Raw genomic sequence first — 22,870 nt, 5'->3', positions numbered from 1 at the left:
CAGTACTAGTCTTGATATTGCAAAACTAATGCTTATGATCAAAAGCTCATTTCTCTACCTACAAGTTATAAAGTGAATTTACATAAACCTTCGAGCTAAACTCTGAGACTGTCCACCACAAACATCCCTGCAGGACTGTGTGCAGGCATTTCCTTTCTTCCTGAAGGGACAAAGAATGGGGTCATTACCTCTGAGTGAGGCAGGACAATCAGACACTTTAGACGGAGCCAATTTTTAGATTCTTCTGTTAATCACTTCACTTTGAGAATGATTTCGGCATAAAATCTGAGAAAAAGAAAGAACACTCTTTCTTAGGGGCTTCTGGAAGCGATGTTGGTTTGCATTACAAACTGAAAAGAGGAAACAAAAAAAAAAGCAGTGTAATGACCAAAACTGCCAAAGCATTAATAAGGAAAAACAGGCAATATGTTAGTAGAACTTGAATTTAACTTTTAAAAAAATGTATGCATTTAAAGATTTAATAAAACAGTAAATTTGAAAGCAGATGGCCATGAAGGGCAGTGTTGTTCATTAAATAGCTACTTTCTAATTCAGATTTCAGGACATTTCATGGAGTTTTAGTGAACACAATCACTTGAATTTGATAGCATCTCAGCTCTTACCACAAGAAGGGCTGTCATTTCCTGTATTATTGAAATACTTATTAAGTTATAAAACATTCTCTTCAACCTTTTGCAGAGTATTTCAACTCCAAGCTGGCCACCTGTGTTTTACACTGTTACTAACAGCATTCTGTAAATATCTGTCAAAGTTTTATATGAAGGTGGCAGAATACAAATTCTGAAAGGCAATACAAACCTGCAAAATATAACTGGGCCATCAAGAAAAAAAAATTGTTGGCAACATATACAGGAAATCCATTTTGCAATCAACCTGGGTCTTATCAAGGTTCTGTTTGCTTTACAAATACTGATGAAGTAGAAATCTGAGAGGTGATTGAGGTTATTTACTAAGTAATCATCCAATGTCCGGGTGGTTAAGTAGGTGGCATTAGTTAGAGTTAATACAAAAGGAACGCCAACAACTCAACACACATGCCTCTTTTATCTACAGATGATGAAAGAAGAAAACACCGCTTTCACTTATTTAATGTACCAATCAACCCAACACAAAATAAATAGCAAGGCAATTGATTTCTGTTTGTCTTTAGAACTTTTTTAGGAGCAGACATGAAAAATCTGATTACTCAGTCTTGCCCATACAGGTGGAGAGAAGACATTTGTGATTTACAAAACAAAAAACAAAACAAAAAAAGCAGCCCTGAACAGGTTTCATGAGCAAAAAGAGAAGGAGAAGTGAGTATCTCCTCACCTAGAGCTGCAGTTGAAGCTAGAATGGAAAAGAAAGGAGCAACTGCCCAATTGGCCAGGGGGTTGATGGCAAAAGGATCCTACGTGACCCCAAGAAACCCATCTCTGTCCAGCGTCTGGTCACCAGATGTGTAGACTAAAAAACCTGATTTAAAAAAAAAAAAAACTACTTATCAATTTCTCTTGTAGTAACAGTGATATATTAAAGAGAACTAAAATTAACTATAATTTTCAACATTACTGTTGATATTATATCCTTCCTCCAAGGCCTTTCTCGATGCACAAGCCCTTTTACAGACGATATGCTACTTCCATGTGCTAGGTAGCCTCCAGGGTTATGCATAATTTTAGTTAAAATTTAATGCATTCATTTGATAGTCAAAGGTGTGGCCTTTGGAATGAGACAAACCTGGATTAAAATCCAGTAGTTTGGAACAAAGTACTTAAACTCTCCACAGTTTACTTTCCGCCATGATAAAATGTGTAAAATATCTTCTTACGGATCAAGATTCCGTGAAGATTTGATGAAACAAGATACTTAAAGCCCTGCATACAGGATAGATACTTATCTGTAAAGTAACAACAGTTATTTTTACTTTGTATGTGTTTTAAAATTAGCAATGTAAACAACTCAGGCGTTCCTTTGTGCTAATCCTTGGAAACTGGATTCTGGCATTTCCAGCGTGTATCCTGACCAAAGATTGCTGACGCACACTTCCTCAGCATTCCCAGGCCCACTCGTTGACTCAGCCTCAAATCAGTTGCCATTATTTGGAAATAACCTAAAAACAACCCATTATTTTATTTTATTTTATTTTTAAAGATTTTAAAATTTGACAGAGAGAGACACAGCAAGAGAGGTAACACAAGCAGGGGGAGTGGGAGAGGGAGAAGCAGGCTTCCTGCGGAGCAGGGAGCCCGATGCGGGGCTCGATCCCAGGACCCCGGGATCATGACCTGAGCCAGAGGCAGACGCTTAAGGACGGAGCCACCCAGGCACCCCACAACCCATCATTTTAAGTACAGATAGCTAACAAATGCATCTTTATTTGCAGATGCCCTGTTTAGTATGACCTGTGGAGATACAGCATTCACATGGTGACTACGGTAGCAGGGTGGGTAGAGGGGGTGGGATCCGCACTCTACATCCTACTAGCCATATGCCCCTAGACCAATCACTTCACTTCGCTTGCTCTCAGTTGATTCAGCTGCCCAATTATAAATAAGCTTAGAACAGTGTCTAGCAGCATTAGGTAATTTGTAAGTAATATCAGCTATCATACAGAGTGCTTTGTGGGATTCGTATCCTGAGAAGCACTTATTGTTTGAAGATTGTCTTAGTACCACCGTGAGACTGAGAGCTAGGCCTACAAAGATGGTTTTCAGACTTCCCCTCTGCCATCCATAGCTTATCCATGAGGGCTCCTCTCCCAGTCCCTAGGCATCTGGCTGCAGCCATGCCATAGTCCAAACAGATGCACAAATATTCTGTGAAGGAGAGGGGCATTTCTTCCCATGAATATCTGTTTATTAGCAAAGAAAACCTTTGCCAGAAGCCCTCACCAGGCAGCCCCTCAGACCCCACTGGCCAAGGCTGGACTGCACGCCTAGGCCTAAACTAGTCACTGCAAGAGGACTGACATCACCAAGAATGATCTGGACTAATAATGGCTCATCCTCCAGAATATGGTAGAACGGAACACTTAAAATTGGGGGGGGAAGGATCTTCCAAGAAAAGGAATTAGGGGAATGGGGGAAGGAGGCAAGGAGAATGGCTTTTATAGGCGATCCATGAAATCTAACACCAAATCCTTTCTCCGTAATTTTTACCATATTTTAAGCACATACTGTATACCAGACACTTGCTTTGTGTGGATTGTAATTCTCTTAACAATCCACACCAGTATGGCCTCTGTCCCCATTGCTCTTGTGAAGAGCTCTTGTCTTGAGTCACTTCTCTATCCTTATACTTACCACTCAGTAGCCACAAATACAGTTAACCCCTCCCTGGACATATCAAAATGTTCTTGTGTTTTCTCTCTGCTATCTCCTCCTTTTCCAACTCTTCAGCTGACCCCTTCTGGTCAATATGGCATCTAAATGCTGGAGTGCCCCATGGCTCATACTGGACCATTTCTGTTCTCTGTTCATTCTTTCTCCTTGAGTCATCTCTTCCAGCAAAGCTAATGAGTACCAAATTCATGTCTCTAGCCCAGAGCTCTGCCCGGAGCTCCAGGTTGCATATTCTACTTCTTGTTCCTATATACATATTTGATATCTCTACTTGGATCCTAACATACAACTTGAACTTAACATATCCAAATTGGAACTCTTAGTTTCTTTACCCAAACCCGTTTCTTCTAGAGTCTTGCCTCATTTGATTGATTCTTCTTGTCAAACCAAAAACCCAGGAACTATCCCAGATTTCTCCCTTGAGCCCCTCACATTCAACCAATCAGCAAGTTTTATCATTTCTACCTTCAAAATTTATCCCAAATCCATCTTTTTATCTCCATTTCCATTGCTATTTCTTCACTAGTCCCAGCCACCACATCTTACCTAGAATACAGCTAAAGCTTCCTACTTGTTCTTCCTGCTATCATTCTTAACATCTGTGACATAGTCCATTTTCTACGGAGTAGTTAGCTGTTAAAAATACAGATCAAGGGCGCCTGGGTGGCTCAGTTGTTAAGCGTCTGCCTTCGGCTCAGGTCATGATCCCAGGGTCCTGGGATCAAGCCCCACATCAGGCTCCTGGCTCAGCCGGAAGCCTGCTTCTCCCTCTCCCACTCCCCCTGCTTGTGTTCCTGCTCTCGCTGTCTCTCTCTGTCAAATAAACAAATAAAATCTTAAAAAAAAAAAAAATACAGATCGAACCATGTAATTACACTTCTTACAAGTTTTCCACAGCACTTAGAGAATAGCCAAATCCTTACAATGGTTCAAACACATTACCTGATTGGGACCTTGCCATGCTGTAACGCCAGTCTTTTGTTTTTAAAACACTCTGTCCTACTTCAGTGCCTTTGCATTTCTACTCCCCAGCATAGAACACTCTTGCCCTCATCCCCCACAAGGCTAGTGCCATTTTATCATTCAGGTCAGCCTCATCCTCAGGAAAGCCTGCCCTGATCACCCTGTCTGACGGAGGGCTACCTCTATCTGCCAAGGCATTCTTACTGTTGTATCCTAAATAACACTTAGGACTATCAGAACTGGCTTATTTAATTATTTATTGTCTGCCTTCCCTGACTAGAAGGCAAGCTTCATGAGGACAGGGACTTTGTGTATCTTATTCAACACTGTATCCCAACATTTAGAATAGTGCCTAGCACACAGTAGCTACTCAGGAAAACTTGTGAAGTGAATAAATGATACTCTAGAAGGTAAGTATTTTCCCCCAATGTACAGATATTGAAATTGAGACTCAAAGGGGTTTAAAATTTTTGTCCAAGGTCACTCAGCTTGTTGCAGGCAAGTTGCATTTTAACACTATGAGTGTCAAAACGTAATTGGTGTTCTTTCCACAACACTACTGAAGGATGGTTGGAAGAAAGGCAGGCAGGGACAAGGGGCCCCAGCAATAAGAGGAAACCACCTTTAAAAGGATTTTACACCACCCTGGAAGGAGCCCTCTACCCTTTCCCATGTGACAGATAGATGATAAAAACCTGATTGAGTGACAGGCACAGGGAGGGTTAATCAGATTAAAACAGCCCATGCCCACAAGCTCATAAAAACCCCTAGATCTAAACGCCAAATCTCAACCCTCTCGGGTCCCCTCCCTCTTCAGGAGCTTTGTACTATCGCTCAATAAACTTTACTATCGCTCAATAAACTTTGCTTTGCTGCCCCCCAGTCTTCTTCTGGTCTACATCTTCACTCTTCTAAGCCATGTGACCAAGAACCTCGGACACCGAAGGAAAAGAAATCCTGTAAGAATGCCACTGAGAATTTAGATAACTTGTTTAGATCCAACATGAACAATCTCTTCTAACTACTCTAGCAATTTCTTAATGCAATCAACGTTGGAATATTGCTGCATCGGTAGCAACAGTTTATTATACAAACAGGTAAGAGTTAGGACCTAGAACGTTGAGGTTAGTGAACCTGCTGACACAAGAAATCCAGGACTTGTGACTTCAATCAAATGTTATCCCTAAGTAAACAGAGATGAAATGCAATGTTGTTATACACTGAGGATCAGAGAGGATATGTCAGACGTTACAAAAACACTGTAAATCACCGTAAAATTTACATTTTTCTTAAACCAGAAGCCCCCGCTTAAACCCAAATTATGAGAGTGTTTTTCTTTCTTATAAATAACATTTTGAATTTATGAAGCCTATTTTTATCTCCTTATGTCTATTAGGCTTCCTTTAATTTCTTCTAAAACTGGAGGGCGAGTTACAAAAAATCCAGTCCATCAAAACACACATTTACCAAGCACATTTATCTTGGCTGAGGGCTGTGCCTGTTCTGGGACCAAAAGCCTGTGGTGATTTATGAACCGTTAAAGTCTTAGAAATATCAGTTGAACTCAGTGCAAATCTGAGAGTCTAGAAGCTCATCCAGTACTGCCTTCAAGATCAGAAAGAACCTTTGGGAAAACTAAAATTCACTAGCAACCCTGACATATCAGAAGGAAGCTAATAATGTTGGGATGTTCTGCTGGTCAACAGTCCTCTGGGTTTCCTTAAATCATTCAAAAACATATTACTGTCAGTCACTCAGCTGGGCCTTAGAGAGGCACACGATTGAACAGGCTCTGCTCCCAGTTATTGATTCAAATGTAGTTTCATGGACAGCAAAATGCTCAGGGCGGTATCAGGATCCAGTTCAAAATGAAAGGAAGGTGGGCATTTTATTTTCTACATTGCTTCACTCATTGACCCCTGGGTATCTCCAAACATTGGCCGTGGCAGAGCTGAATTTTCCAAACTCCTACATCTGCTTTCATGTGTCACGAGGTTTCAATTAATACCCAAGGGAAAATGCTTTCTCCCGGGACAGGAAGCCTGCTCACCCTGAAGGGCAATGTGCATTCCACTGTTGTAGCTGCAGTACCCATCACCCGCCACGGGGGGACAAGCCGCTCTGCTCCCCGGGCCCTGTGACCGCTTCTGAAAACAAAACCCTCTGATCAGATCATCTCCCTTCAATATTGAAAGAACAATCTAGAAGACGAACCATGAGAGACGATGGACTCTGAAAAACAAACTGAGGGTTCTAGAGGGGAGGGGGGTGGGAGGATGGGTTAGCCTGGTGGTGGGTATTGAGGAGGGCACATTCCGCATGGAGCACTGGGTGTTATGCACAAACAATGAATCATGGAACACTACATCTAAAACTAATGATGTAATGTATGGGGATTAACATAAGAATAAAAAAATAAATAAAAAATAAAAGAAAGAACAAACCAGAAACCTAACGGCAAAGTCTAAGGGCTGGGTGTATCTATACATATAAATGTACCTCTGGGGCACCTGGGTGACTCAGTCGGTTAAGTGTCTGACTCTTGATTTCAGCTCATGTGAAGATCTCAGGGCCCTGAGATCGTGCCCTGCATGGGCTCCAGGCTCAGTGGGGAGTCTGCTTAAGATTCTTTCTCCCTCTGCCCCTCCCCCGCTCATGCTCTCTCCCTAATAAATAAATAAATAAAACTTAAAAAAAATAAACGTACATTTATACATAGAAGTTTTTCAGCTAACAAGACTTGATAAACACCTCAATTTCCACCTACCCCCATAGGCTTCAAATACTTCTCTCATTGTGCTTATTCTTTCTTCAGATCTAGCAACTACAGTGGATTCCAGGCAGCTCAAAACAAAGGCAGGGCCTCACCTCTGGAAGACCATGACTACATTTTACACACGTGTGGGGTCAGGGATATGTCAAAAGCCAGAATCTTTCAGAAGATCATGTTGGAAAGATATTAGTGACTCAAGTACTTCTACACACTAAACATCTGAGCCACACAAGTGGTTTTTTTCACATTCACCATGTGACAAAGTTTTTTCTTTTTCTCTTTCTTTTTTGTTGTTGTTAACATAAAAGGGAAGTGTCGGCACCTAAATTGCTCAGTACAGCTCCCATCTTGTCTACCCTCCATGGGTCCCTGCCTCCCTCTTTATTTACCTTGACATGAGAACCTTTCTTCTTGCCAAAGAGGCAGTTGAGGTGGAAATGCTAACTTATTTTTGTGTCATCACTCTGAAAACTAACAAAGGAACCAAATTACCCAAGGAACACTGTAAAATCAAAAAGGCACTATCATAAATATACCTGTCCAGATAAAACTTAGAACTGGTTTTTTCACTTGTCTCCAGAAAATGGCCAAAGGTTATATTTTGTCATAACAGCCTTGGATGTCAGAAGATATCCTTAAACCATAAACACGACCATATACATCTACAGATACAAACACACACACACACACACACACACACACACACACACACCCCATATGTGGAAAGTTTAAAGAGCAAACCAAAAGTCAAGATGGATCAGGCCCTGGTTGATACCATGGTCACATATCAGGGATCATGTGCTTGTAAGAACAAAATGGTCACCAGAATTTAGGAGTAAGGCTAGCATAAACAAAAGGCCCAGGGTCAGGCAAGCCAAAGGCATTTCCTTCTAGGTCAATCACCAACCAATTTCAGGGGCACTGTGACTAGCCTCTGAAAGGCTGTAACAAGAGTTCATAGCTGGTCTGGCAAGTAGGATCTCGCCCAGAGCAGGAAATACATTTTCTTCTGGTCAGTCCAGGAAAGGATACCTGAGGAGTGGAGCCAGTTCAAGAACCTGGTAGCATTTTCCACTCCAAGACAAGTCTGTCCTGTCTGAGCCCAGATCAGCTCCCCTGTTAGCTAATGAGATTTCCTTTTATATATCAATTGTTTATATATATATATATATATATATATTTAGTAAATAAATAAATATAAAAGATGAGACAAAACCAGTCACCACTTCAGAATAGGGTCAAGTATAAGGAAGTATGGAGTATTTCATTGTGAGAGGTAACCGTGATTCACGTCAAGCTGGTCCTAAAACTCCATGGTAATAGCCAGGACCTCATGGATTTTAACAATTCTTTGCGAAGTGAACTGGCATGATTCTTTTTTCAACTTCTGTTAAGAGCTTAGGCTCTGGCCTAAGATGGTTCAACATGAGTTCTAGAGTGAGTTCAACTAATTCTAAGCTCTGCCACTTGATCATGTCACTTAACCTGTTTAATGCTGTTTTCTCATCTCTCCGGTGGAAACAGGAATAGGATTTACTTCACATGTTTGTTGGGAGGATTAAATAAGACAGACCCTAGGACTGGCCTGGCACCCAGTAAGCCTTCAGTAAAAGTCAGCTACCATAATTAGTATCATCATCATTATTATTCTCATTCTGTTACTATAAAAGTAACTTTCTCCCTGGTAAAAGCCAACAGTGTCCTACATACCAGAGGACTTTGGCAAATCCGTTATTACCTTTCTCTCCTTCCCTTCGACCTCTCTCCTTCTTCACTGGATTTTCCAGCAGCATTTAGTCATGTGTTACTATTTGCCTTCTTTCACAAAGCTCCCCCTGATTTCACACCCTCTTCTAGTTAGCTGCTTTTCCCTGCCTTGCTTGAAAAAAAAAGCTTGAAATAGTTGTCTGCACATGGTGTCTAACTTCTGTTCTGACGTCAACCCGCCCCACAATGACTTTGGCCCCTACAGTTACCTCCATGTTTGCCAACTCCAGCAGACACTTTTCAATCCCCGTATAACTAGAACTCTTAGTCACATTCAATATCGCTTACTACCCACTTACTGAAACATGCTGGGTTTTATTTTTTCTTCAACATTTTTGTGACTATTAGAGTTCCTCTTTGTTCAGTCCCCAGGCCTTTCTGGTTCTTTTTCCACCTCTCCATCAGTGATCATGTCCAATCCCATGGCTCTTCATATTTTCAGCTAAAATCTCTTCATGCATATAAGCAACTATATATCCTGACTTCTCCCCTTGGAGTCTTCCAGACATCTAGGTTTACCATAGCTAAAATGAACTCCTGATATGTATACACATGGTCCTAAATATTCTCTTTCTCAAATCACTGCATTTTCATAAATCAGCACCCATGTATTTGCTTGTTGAAACCAATGTCATTCATGATATTTCCCACCCTTTTATCCCCCACATCTAATCCATTGTCCATTCCTACGAATTGTCTCTCTAAAATAGTGGTCGTCTATTAGGGGAGATTTTGTCCCCAGGGGAGATTTGATAAGGAATACCTGCCTGTCTGAAAACAGTTTTGGTTTTTACAACAGGGGGAGCAGGGAGTGCCACTCGCAGAGGAAGAGGCCAGGGAGGCTGCTAAATATCCTACAATCAACTGGAAAGTCCCACAACAAAGAATTATCTGGCCCCAAATGGGTCAATAGGCTTAAGGTTTACAACTCTGCTCTTAAATACGTCTTAAATACGTCCACTTAATATGTCCAGTTCTCTCCGTCTCCATTGGCAGCATCTGGTCTAACTCATGACCCCTCCTGGCTCTACTCTTTCAGTGGCCTCTCAGGTGGTCTCTCACCTCCTTTTGTCCCCCACTCCCTCCTCCTTTTCTCCATACAGCAGCCAGAGCCACCTCTTTAAGATGTGAATATGATCCTACTAAAACTCTACCACCACCCTAACACCTTTCAATAGCTTCCCCACTGCGCCTAGAAGAACAGCCCAACTTCTAAACAAGTCCTGGGCCTTCCCCCACGTTTCCAATTTCACCTTTCCCATCACTCTCCCATCACTCAGCAAACTATGCTTCTTCCTTTCCCTAATACACCTAGCCCTCTGCCTCCTCTGGGACTTTGCCTAGAATTTTCTTCCTCCCATTTTTTGCCTATCCAAGCCCTACCCAGCATTTATAAGCCCATGTAAATACCACTTCACATTAAGCCTCTCCTCTAAAGTGCCATGATTTTCTCTGATAGCACTCTTTCTTAGTATTCATTGTGCTTGGGACAATTTTTACTTTTGTATACTTATTGTTTAGTGTCTGTCTCCCCAAGTAGAATATTAGTGCTGTGAGGTCGAGGAGCAGGAGAATGAGAGGAATTGTAAAAATTCCGGGATCCAGGCAGGACATGTGGTCTGAGCAGTTCAGACCGGAGGATGGAGGGATTAAAGAAATCTTCACTTACTTTCTTCATACTTTAGTTTAGGGGTCCCGCTATTTTTAGGGAGTTCCTGAGCTTCAGAATGGGGGAGGAGCACGAGTCCTGACAGTGGATATTATCTGACCTCATCCACATCTTTCCAGCTCTATTTTAAGTAGCCTCAGCTTCACTCTCCTACCACAGTGGTGGACATCTTTGGAGTGGTAGCATTATGGCTTGTATGAACACCCAAGAGCAATTCTATTGCTTTTCCTTTGTAATAACTTGTCATGAAATATTAAATTTTATACTTTCCTTCTTAGAATGCACATTGTTTGGGAATCTTTGCGGAGACAGTGAAAGGAATTCATATAACCTTGAGAAGCGTTAGAATTATATCACAGGAAAGCAAAGAGAAAGAAGCAATCAATTTCCAGGCTTGGGAAAGGTTTTTCATGTTCAAAATATAGACTTTTTAAATCCTCATCAGAAGCAACAGTTTTGAAAGCCAAAGCTACTGATTTGCAATTTTATTTTGAAAGCCAAAGCCACTGATAGGCGAGAGTTTTATTTTGTTGAGACAAATAACTGGGGGGAAGAAGGCTCTTGAGTTTCAAAATGGAAGGTCGTGGGGGCAAGTAGTACATAGTTGATACCACAACAATACACCAAAACTAGAACAGGACTGCAAATCAACCAACATGCGGGGAAACTGAAGGAGTTCCCTCGGACAAAGAAAGGATTGCAAGATGGAATCAAACAAGGTGTAATTCCAGCCGAGGCCAGTAGGTCCTTAAACCTGACCAGAACTGAGGGACCATGGACAGAGAAATGGAGTCACTATTGAAAGAGACGTGAACCCAATTGGTCGCCAGCATCAGAAAGATGCTTGGGAACAGAAACAAGCCATCTAAAATGGTGGCCTTTAGGCATGTTTGGCTATTGAAATTTAAATCAATTAAAACTAAATAAAATTAAGAGTTCATGTCCTCAAATTTCAAGTGCTCAACAGCCACATGTAGCTAGGGGCTCCTGTACTGGACAGCATAGAAATATATCTATGATCGTATAAACTTCTATTGGACAACACTGTTACACATCTGTGGTCATGCTCAGGTGCTCCCCTAATGTTGTAGAGCCCGGGGCGAAAGAAGGCACATACTGCTGTCTAAATATTTAAAATGTATAGGTCAGAGGCACCTGGGTCGCTCAGTCAGTTGGGTGTCCAGCTCTTATTTCAGCTCGGGTCATGATCTTGGGATCCTGGGATTGGGCCTGCGAAGGGCTCCGTGCTCAGTGGGGAGTCGGCTTGGATTCTCTCTCTCCCTCTGTCCCTGCCCCTCCCTTACCTCCACTCGCACACATGCTCTCTCTAAAATAAGTAAGTAAATCTTAAAAAAAAAATAGAACATATAGATCAAAGTAACAAATTGTTGAAAAAACTTCTGTTTTTCCCTCCTACTTTGACAAATACTCATCACTACCTGGAATTCTAAGTGCCAAGTTAAGAGTCTCAGACTCCTCTGAGTTCCACATTGACTGAAATGTGACGGCACAGAGAGCGCCAGCCCCTGGCCCTCAGCCCCGACTCCTTATGTCCCTCACAGCTGCATGTGACACCGAGAAGAGCCTTATATACACACGGACATCCCTGGACATTCGAATCATTGCACCCGTGGAAGCCGAAGCCTAAGGGTGCAGACATACGTGTAGCACGGCACACCCTAAGGACGAAGAATCCAGAAAAGAGTCCTCTGTCAGTCCCTGTAAACAGGATTAGAGCCTTTTAGATCTCTGCATCCCAAGTGCACAGAACTGAATCCACACAGGTGAGGGGAGGATGCCGGCTCCTGGTGGCCATGTTCCCTCAAGCCTGCACTCTATTTCATGAAGAGTCATCGCTGGAAAGGGCCAGACCAGGGTACTCTCTGGGGAAGAACCCAAGACTCTATCATCTCACTCAGTTAGTCTGCTTACACAATGTATTGCTATGTCATACTTTGTTCATTTTTTGTCTCCTTGTCACTAAGAAGAGGAGAACTTGATTTAACTTGCTCCCTAAAGTATCTCCTTAAGTTTAGAAAAGCTCCAGGCGCAGAGTGGATGCTCAATAAACTTTGCTGTACTATTAAATTAATAAGTTTAAGAGAAGATTCTAATGTCATCTTTGTAATGGAGCCACGTTGGCTGTTCTTATCATCTGGTGAGGGTGTTCACAGGTGAGAGTAGCCATTTAACCACTGCAAGCATAACATCTGTGGAATCCCAGGCAGAAGTGATGTCCATCTACAGCTGAGACTTTGCTAAACCTAACCGACCGTCTCAGGTGGACACATTCTCCTTTGAAATGACCCAAGAGAATCACAAAGCACCCAAAATAGGAAATGGGGTCCTTGTCATTAAAAAAAAATGGTGATGAATGAAAGAAAAAACTAATATCTGTGCTTGGGAGAGATTAGGCCAGGGTGAAATACAACCACATCATACCTCTTGCTTTACACTTCCACACACACCACAACTCAAGGTCTAATACCATCTGTGAAATAATGTATTGGTTCCATTGATAATTGCTAGTGGCCATGATGAGCAGTATTTTATACATATCCATCAGGCCTGGACCAATTATAATAAAATGAAAGAAATTCAGAGGGATGTTTTGACTTAGTTTAGTGACTGATTACTTTAGAGTCTACTTATATAACTAATATAATTAATGGCAGCTTGTGGATACATTTGAGTTGAGTGAAAAATTTAGTTAGCTCTTCTCTAGGGTTGGCGATAAATTTAAAAATGTCAGCTTTTCTTTTGCTGAAAGGTGTTGAGGGAACCCTGAACAATCCACAGTACTTTGCGTTCTCTATCAAGTGAAAGGACAAGTATATACCACTTCCCATAGCACAATTTCTCAAATGCCAATGTGAAAAATACCCTTTTCTTTTAAAATTTCATTCGAGGCTAGTTAATAACAAGGCCCCCAGTCAAAGCCCAGCAGAGCAATCAGCTGTGACTGTGTCCTTTGTCACAGCATTGAAAATGTGCCAAATACAGAAAGTTCCTCTCTGAGTCTAAATGCTCCCAGGGCATGTCAGGACTACTAAGTCAAATCAGCACATTACCAAAATGAAAGTCCAATCATGGTCCCCTAGTTCTAGAATGGACGGCAAAATAGTAGGGATTCCTGGGCTCCTCGACCCAATCCTAGAGGAATACAGAAGCAAGAGGGCAGTATGGGGTTACAGGAATTAATACACACAGAAAACACATACATTCATGAAAATCCTGGGGAACCGAAGCTTTTTCTAACTGGAGTAGGTGTGGGAGGTTGATGACTGACGACAGCCTGTAGCCAATGAGAACCAAAACCAGCAGCAGGAGGAGAAAAACCTGAGCTCTAGCCTCCTCTCCCTACAATAGTCTGGAATGGTCATAGCCTGGCCTTTCACTATAGAAATTAACAACATGAGTTTAAGTCACCCCGGTGAAGGCATTGCAGAATTTCTGCTAGGGTAAACACTAGATGAAAATATATGGCCTATCTGGCCAAACTGGGAAACCAACTTCTCCAACCCTTTTCCCTCAAGCCCCTAAACTGGTAACTTCCAACCTAAAGATACTGTGTTCTTCCAAAGCTGCTTCTCTTTATTAGTTTTTAAAAAATGGTTGTGGGGATGCTGCCTGGGTGGCTCAGTTGGTGAAGCATCCAGCTCTTGGTTTTGGCTGTCATGATCTCAGGGTCATGAGATCGAGCCCCACCTCTAGCTTCATGCTCAGTGGGGAGTCTGCTTAGCCCTCTACTTCCCCTTCTGCCTCCCCTCGCCCTGCCACTGCCTGCTTGCTTGCGTACTCTCTCTCCCTAAAGTAAATAAATAAAATCTTTTTAAAAATTAAAAAATTTTTAAAAATTTTGATCTAGCATATACTTTTATTGAAATATATAACATTGTGTCAATTTAAGGTGTACATGTTAATTTGATACCTATTGTAATATGATTGCCATTTTAGCTATAATTAGCACCTCTATCACATCACATAATAATCATCTCTTTTTAGTGGTTGAAATAATTAGGATTTAATCTTTTAGCAAGTGTGATGGTTATAATACAATATTGTTGTCTATGTTCACTTTACTGTGCATTAGATTTCTAGGACTTACTACTTGGTGCAAGTCTGTACTCTTAAACATCTGTCCTATGCCCTGTCTCCACCCCCCTCACCCCCCCCCCCCCGCCAATCCCCTGGCAACCACCATATAACTCTGTTTTTATGACTTTGGCTTTTTTAGATTGCACATATAATGATATCATATGATATTTGTCTTTCTCCACCTGACTTACCTCACTTAGCATAATGTCTCTTTATTAATTAATTTATTTTCTTTACTAATTTAAAGGTACAACTAATTTAAAGGTACAACTCTTTTTTCTAAGATTTTATTTACTTCTTTGAGAAAGAGACAGTGAGTGAGAGAGAGAGCACAAGCCAGGGGCAGAGGGAGAGGGAGAAGCAGACTCCCTGCTGAACAGGGAGCCCGATGCGGGACTCGATCCCAGGACCCTGGGATCATGACCTGAGCCAAAGGCAGACGTTTAACCAACTGAGCTGCCCAAGTGTCCCAAAGTACAACTCTTGAGTTGCTTGGTGGAGTGGTAGCAAATGGAAGAGATATCAACAGTAGTGTTTTGTACCTGGAGATCATATACTCCCCTCTCCTTAAACTCATCTACATGATCCTAGGTGAGGGTCTATTCTCCGACGCTTTCCCATACACATTCCTAGATCCAAGAAAATATGATTCCATGAGTTAAAACACAAACACAAATAAGCAAAAACAGATACTTGAGCCCTGCAACCACTGGGTGGCTCAGTCGTTAAGCATCTGCCTTCGTCTCAGGTCATAATCCCAGGGTCCTGGGATCGAGCCCTGCATCCAGCTCACTGCTCGGCGGGAAGCCTGCTCCTCCCTCTCCCACTCCCCCTGCTTGTGTTCCCTCTCTCGCTGTGCCTCTCTCTGTCAAATAAATAAATAAAATCTTTAAAAAAAAAAAAAAAAAAAGAACATTAAGCTGAACCACATACGTTATCTGAAGCAGAATTACTGGAAATATGGGCCAAAAATTCAAAATAAGCCTAAGAAAATAGAGAAGATATTACTAACATGGAGCAGTAATGTGAAATTATGATGAAGAAACAAATAAAAATATTAGATTTGAAATATATAGCTAAAATAAAGAACACAATAAATAAGTTAGTTACTAAGATAAATAAGTTGAAGAATGAATTAGTGAGCTATACAAAAAAATGAACTCTCAGAAGACAGCAAAAAAAGATTTACAAGTTACATATATATGGGTGTATATATATATGATGCGTATATCATATATATATGATGATAACGTAGATAGTAGAGTTCCTATAGAGAAAAAAAAATGCATAAAAGTAAAATTTGAAGAAACAAAAAGGGTAAAATTGCCAGAATTCAAGAAAGAAAAGACTTCAGAATGAAAAGGGGCATAAATTCATAGGTTTTTAAACAGGAGAGATAAGGACTAATCCATACCTAAGTGCATTTTTATTAAAACGAAGGCTATCAAAGGACATAGTAAGGGAAAATAAGAAAAGCCTACAAAGGGCAAGAGTGACTCCCCTACAAAAGAGAATCAGACTGGCATCTGACTTCTCAAACAACACCCCAATGCAAAAATTCAACACAATTGTCTTGTGAAGGTAAAGAAGGAAAAGAACTTTCCTTTTAGAATTTTCTGTGCAACCAAATTATAAATCAAACATGAGAGCACGATAAAAAGTGTTCTTGGGCACTGAAGGCCTCAGATGGTTTACCACACTAAGATCTACAGTAAAAACACTGTTCACAGAAACAATAACAGCAGTGGGAGGACAGTCACAGGGTGTGTGTTGCAGGAGATACAGAAAGGGGGTGAGATCTTCTGGTAATTGTACTAGGTTGAATAGTGCCCCAAAACAATTCACGCTTACCCAGAACCTCACAACGTAATCGTATTTGGAAGTAGTGTCTTTGCAGATGTAATTAGTTGAGATGAGGTCATACCAGATCAGGATGGTCCCTAAAGCCAATAGGACTGATACCCTTAAAAGAAGAGCAGGGGATACACAGAGCACCCACACACAGGGAAGATGGCCAGGGAAGACAAAGGTAGAAAATGGAGTGATACTGTTAAAAGCCAAAGAACGTCAAGGATTGCCAGAGGCCACAAGAAGCTAGGAGAGAGGCAGGGAGAGAGCCTGGCTCTCTGACACCTTGATTTCAGACTTTCTAGCCTCTGAAACTGGGAAAGGATATATTTCTGTTATTTAAGAGACCCAGATTGTCGAAATTTGTTATGGCAGCCCTGGAAACTGATATTGTAATATTTATTATTATCTTAAAAAAAGTGGGGGGAGGAATACTCTAGGACCAAGATGGTAAGCACTCTGTTGATTTTAATGTGTTTGCTTTGAAAAAGCCCAAAGGTACCCAGGTCCCTTGGATTAGTATAACTTTGCTTACAAAATCAGATTGTATACAATAAAAGAAAATTAAAAGATCATTTAACTGATGGCAAAAAAAATTATATTATACTTATAAGCACTTACATAGGTTTTATTAGGTGTCAGGCACTTATCTAAATGCTGAACATATGTAATTCAGACAATTCTTTGACTATTATCTCCATTTTACTAGTAAGTAATTTAGGCAGAGAAAGGTTATGTGGCTTACTCAAGGTCATACAGCTAGCTAACTAAAACAAAAAGTTCACATTAACCTCAAATGAGGTTAATCCCAGAAATGCAAAAATAGTTATGTTGCATGAAACTCACCAATGCCATTATCTCATTAGCAAAGTAGAAAAAAAAAGTATCAATTACTTAAATGGTGCAAAGAAACTTTAATAAAGTTCAGGACCTATTTTTTTTTTTTTTTCAAAAAATCTTAACAGACTACCACTGGAAGGGAACTTCCTCACATTGGTAAGCATTATATATCAAAACCTTATAGGGCTCCTGGGTGGCTCAGTCGTTAAGCATCTGCCTTCGGCTCAGGTCATGATCCCAGGGTCCTGGGATCAAGCCCCGCATTGGGCTCCTTGCTTGGCAGGAAGCCTGCTTCTCCTTTTCCCACTCCCCCTGCTTGTGTTCCCTCTCTCGCTGTGTCTCTCTCTGTCAAATAAAAAAATTAAAAAATCTTTAAAAAAATTAAAAAATAAAAAATAAAATAGAATATGAAACAATACCCAGTATCACCACAACTGATTGATACAGTTGAACTCTACAAGTCCTACCAATACTAAAAGAAAAGAAAAAAAGATAAAGGGAAACAAGGATACTGTACATAATACTATCATCTAATAAACCACAGAATTATCACCACATAAAGCAATTAAAAAACAAGAAATTTCAGAAACTTAGCTGGATATAATAACTTAAAAAACCGATAGTACTTACACCAGCCATAACCAACTAGAAAACATAACAATAGCAAAAAAGAAAGAAAAGGAAAGAAAAACCTATAAAATATCTAGAAATTAACCAAGAACACAATAACTATGGAGAAAACAAAAACTCTAATAAGGGTCATACAAGATGATTCATAAAATTAAATGGACATTTTATTCTCTTACCTAAGATGACTTAACATTACAAAGATATTCATTCTTCCTAATTATTCTACTAATCTGATGATGTAAGACCAATCACATTTCCAATTGGATTTTTTAAGAATTAAATAAATTTATTCTATTATTTGATAGAAGGAAGCCAACCTTATAAAAGATGGGGAAAAAAGAGGGGCAAGCTGTCAGATATTAATACTTTTAAATCACAATTTAAAAATTAAGATACTGTCACAAGAACAATCATGTTGACCAATGGAACACAATAGAGAGCTCAGGGCAAAACATGTATATGGGAAACTTTTATATAAGATAAAACTAGCATCACAAATTCATAGGAAAACTATGAATTATTTAGTAAAATGGTTTGGGAAAAGTGAATCTCTATTTAACCTTACATATCAAAGTAGACAACAGCAGGAATAAATATCTAAAGGTAATAAACTAGAAAGTTGGTAGAATAAAATATGTAATAGCTACAGAATTGGGGAAGGAGAAAGATTGTTTAAACAAAACTTCAAAAGCACAAAGAAAAAAATGATTACATTGTCTACATCAGAATGAAGAACTTCTGGTCAATAAAAGATACTATGGATACAGTTAATATATAGCTGACAGAATGGAAGAAGATATTCACAAATAACAAAACCAACAAGGGATTACTGTTTAGAATATACAAGAAACTCTTAGGAATGTATAATGAAAAACAACAACCCAAACAGAAAAATGAGCAAGAAATATGAATATCCAATATATAGAAGAAATCCAAGACAATTACAAACAGATGACAAATCAAAGTGACTGGTAATTATAGCAATGGAAATTAAAATAAGTTATAGATTAGTAAAAATTAGAAAGCTGAAAAATGCTAAGCATTCGTAGCAATACTGGTAGACAGGAACTTTTGTCCATGCTGGTGAAAATAAAGACTAGGGCAGCCTTTCTGGAGAGCAACTTGGCTCTAGTCAAAATAAATATATGAACCACATGACTCAGCAGTCCTGTTCTTCAGTGTATTTCCAAAAGAAGGTCTCGCAAGGTCCCTGAAGAGATAGATGCTCAGAGTATTCATCACAGCCCTAACAATGACGCCAGAGTTTCCCATAGGTTCTGTGACCAACCGAGAAGGCAGGTGGACTTGGGCCATCTAGGCAGAACCCCACCCAAAGCTCAGTTCACTCATGACAGACTCTCCCAAATAGGAAGCTTGAAAGATGTCTTGTTTTGGCCAGAGCTGGGAGGAGGGAGAAGAAAAGAGCCAGAGCTGGACCTCATAATGAAAAGTGCAGTGTTGTCATCCCCTAAAACTCATCCGAAGATTCATACATGTGTCCTAGGAGGAGTCAGTATGTATTACCTGCCACAGACAGGGCAATGATTGTAAGTTACTAGTGGTCAGAAGAGCAGCAAAAAAGGGGCATCACCACTGACCAATTAAGGCAAGAGATAACTATCTCCTTGCCCCTCCCTCCTCCTACACCAGCAAAGTGGAGGAACTGAACCTTAAAGAGAATTTGGAGAGGAGGTATCACAGAGCAATATCATACCCACCACTGCCCAAGCAACCAGAGCCAACATCAAGTCCCCTCTAGCAAGGGAAGGAAAACAAGGTAGTTGAAAAAGAGAGTCTTTATAATGCTTTTCAGCTCTATAGTGTCTTCTCTGTGTGGACCCTGCTACAGTCTGAATGTTGTGTCCCTCCAAAATGCATATGTTGAAATCCTAACCTCATAGGTGATGGTATTAAGAGATGAGATCTTTGGGAGGTGATTAAGTCACCAGGTCAGAGCCCTCATGAGTAGGATTAGTGTCTTATAAAAAAAGGGCCCAGGGAACTTGCTTGTTCCTTGAGTCATGGAAGGATGCCATGAGAAATCTGCCCTTACCCAGCCATGTTGGCACCCTGATATCAAACTTCCAACCCCCAGAACTATAAGAAATAAAATCTGTTGTTTATAAGCCACTCAGTCTGTGGTATTTTGCTACAGCAGCCTGAACAAAGACAGATCCTAAAGGAAAAAGGAGGTCAGAGCCAGAGGTTAAGCTCAAGCTGGCTCGGAAGCCAAAAATAGGAATTAGTTTAATTTTCCTTTATTTATATGTCATGTAACTTCAAAAATTATTTACGTCAAACAGAATAGAAACTATATAATGTTGGTTTTCCTTCCTTCCCTTCCTTTCAAAGGACACCCCCCACCATACAACCTGAGAATCAGCATCCTTGTGTAAAGGGAATGAGCAGGGCTGGCCTGTCCAAAATTGTGTCCAATCACAGAAGATCCAGAGAGACGGGAATAAAGACTTTGCTCAGAGACCACAGTACACAAGTGAGCCCTGCATCACAGCTGTCCCAGAGAGCTCTAAAACAACCAGGATGAAAGAGGAGAATTACGAGCAAGCCCCAAAGCTCCTCAAATGTCATCCATTTCCAAGTCCTGGAGGACACAATTGTTGATCTCCAGATCCCAAAATGGAAATTAATGGTTTAAAAATGATAGAGAAAACAAGGGAGTTAAAAAATAAGGGAAAAACCTTACAAGGAGTACAAACTATTAAATAATGGGAAATGTTCCTTTTCATCATCCATACCTGTGTACTTAAAGACAAAATGAGTTGTGTCCAAAAAGGAGGCAGTCTTATTTCTTAGAATAATCTTAACATTTCACAGAAGCCATGAGTTACTGTTGCCAAGTCTCAAAAACATCCTTCTAACAACTCCACTGCAACAAAATTGAGCAGAATGTGTGTTTTAACCCTAATTTGTTCTTGGTTACTTAGACCTAGCCATGAGCCATCAAATGCTCGGTTTGAGATCTATGAGCCAAATATCACTTCTTATTGCCTTGTTTGTGTGTCAGACGTCCAAGCTTAAATGCCCTTGGCAGTTGGTTATTAAAGTAGCTATTATTACTGAAAGCAACAGAATATCCTAGTATCTTCAAATATTAACTTTTGCCCTGAAATAAGACAAGCACATGCAAATATAATAATTTGGGCCTGAGGTGTTTAACAAATACAGAAGTATGGGGAAAATATCCCAGGTATGAAGAGTTAATAGTTAATTAGCCCACAATGCAGTTGCTTCTATGAACAATTAAGAGTTGACAATATAACAATAAATATAAGGTCAGTTCACTCCTTTTGCCTCCAATAGAATACCCATACATGAAGGAAAATCTTGTTAAAGCCAAAGTCCTCGAAAGCAGGACTTGACTGGATATAAAATTCTGTTCTATTTCTTTGTGTTAGTAATGAGGTTGATTGTAATTTTATTTATCACACTCATTCACAGGTTTATATCAAGGAAAGAAAATGACATTTAAGAAATTAATTGAGTGCAGTGTGAAAGATATCTTACATTTGATGTTTTTGAAAGCCTAAATATAAATAAAAATGTCTGTCAAAGCATGTTTCTGAATTTTTATAAGACTATAATTATACACACATTAATAACCCCATTAGGCAGCATGCTTTAGAAAACATTGAAGACTTAGATTATTATGATTAGCATAATAATTGGGTTGTTCATCAGGAAGAACTATGAATAATTCATTCCAATTAAGGAACTGATAGAACAGTAAATCAACCATCAGTGCCAGAGCCCAGTAAGTTATGGACAGTAGGAAATCACCAGTAAAACTAATTTCTGGGTATAAGATAATAAATTAAAATATATTAAATATTTGTTCTATTACTGGAAAAAAGCACCCAAAATTCTTTCTTGGACTTTGCATGTTTGACAGTGAGTAGATCTGCCCCAGGTATGTGGTGATAAAGTGATTAAACGTTCAAGATATGAGAGGAAAATGTGCCTCTCTTCTAGATAATAAATGTCACATTGTGTTACTTCTCTCCAGCTGTACTAGGTGACTAACTTTTGAAATCAGGTGTAGGAGTAGGTATCACATGGGTTTGAAACAGCTTATGGAGAAAACAGGTGGCTACAAAACTCCTCCAGTCCATAATGCTGGTGTAAATGATTCTTCAAAAGAACAAAAGATTCTATTCCCACATTCGTTTGTCACTATATAAAATGAATGCCAACCCTCACAGGAAAAGGACAGAGACAGCTTATAAATCCTGTTGAGATCCTGGACCTCATACAATTATTAAATATTCTGCTGTTTCTTCTGGTTTTGCCAGAAGGAAAACAGCCTAAGAACTATACTTATTTTCTGGAAGAGAGATAAAGATCAATTTGAAGATTTTATTAAATAATCAATAATAGGATATAGGAGAAACCTGGTACATGAAGTCCTATCTAATTTATGGAAGTATTAATTTGAAATTTGGGATGTAATAGCCTTTAAATCAAAGTATATTTGTTTTTTTCTTATAACCTATAAGATTATAGTACATGATCAAGTAGACTCCAATATGGAAAGACCAAATAGAACCTTATTTTAGTGTGAGAGTAACTAAAAATAAAGCATTAGGGAAGAAGTTCAAGTGAACATGGGAACCTAGGAATTGTTTTCCATGCTGACCAGAAGACACATTGGATGAATAAACATTTAGCTCTAACATGAACTGCCTGATCCTCCAATTGACTCTCTGGCCATAACTCTGACCTCAGAAATGCTACTGTTGGGGTTTAGAGTAGCGATGGTCACTGACTAGTAATCCAGTAGAATTTGCACATCAGCCAAGAAACATTGCAATTGGAAATCTCTGCACTGCAATTCTCCAAGACAGGCTACAAACCTGGGAGTCACCCCTAACTCCTTCCTCTCAACTTCCCATCTAATTGGCCTCCCAGTACTGTGGACTT

At 39.9% G+C, this 22,870-nt stretch overlaps 1 protein-coding gene across 32 annotated transcripts in view; it reads right to left on the bottom strand.

Moving 5' to 3' along the window:
• GRXCR1 (glutaredoxin and cysteine rich domain containing 1) overlaps positions 1-22,870 on the bottom strand; it is a 309,082-nt gene that overhangs the window by 185,639 nt on the left and 100,573 nt on the right. For 2 of the 32 annotated variants that reach the window (XR_010409377.1, XR_010409381.1), the window contains exons 1-2: positions 1,333-1,554; positions 189-285 (exon numbers count right to left, since the gene is read on the bottom strand). The exons of 28 other annotated variants lie outside the window; for them this stretch is intronic. The gene's annotated coding sequence lies outside the window, so the exon portion shown is untranslated. Of the gene's footprint in view, positions 1-188; positions 286-1,332; positions 1,555-22,870 lie in introns of those variants that run through there. 2 more of the 32 variants (XR_010409358.1, XR_010409362.1) reach the window with 1 other exon arrangement.

This window comes from Mirounga angustirostris, unplaced genomic scaffold, assembly GCF_029215605.1.
Source record: "Mirounga angustirostris isolate CCGP_5_RB_7025 unplaced genomic scaffold, mMirAng1.0.hap1 SCAF_2, whole genome shotgun sequence".
NCBI lineage: Eukaryota > Metazoa > Chordata > Mammalia > Carnivora > Phocidae > Mirounga > Mirounga angustirostris.
The sequence above is the reverse complement of the archived record's forward strand: the minus strand, read 5'-3'. Positions and strand labels throughout refer to the sequence as shown.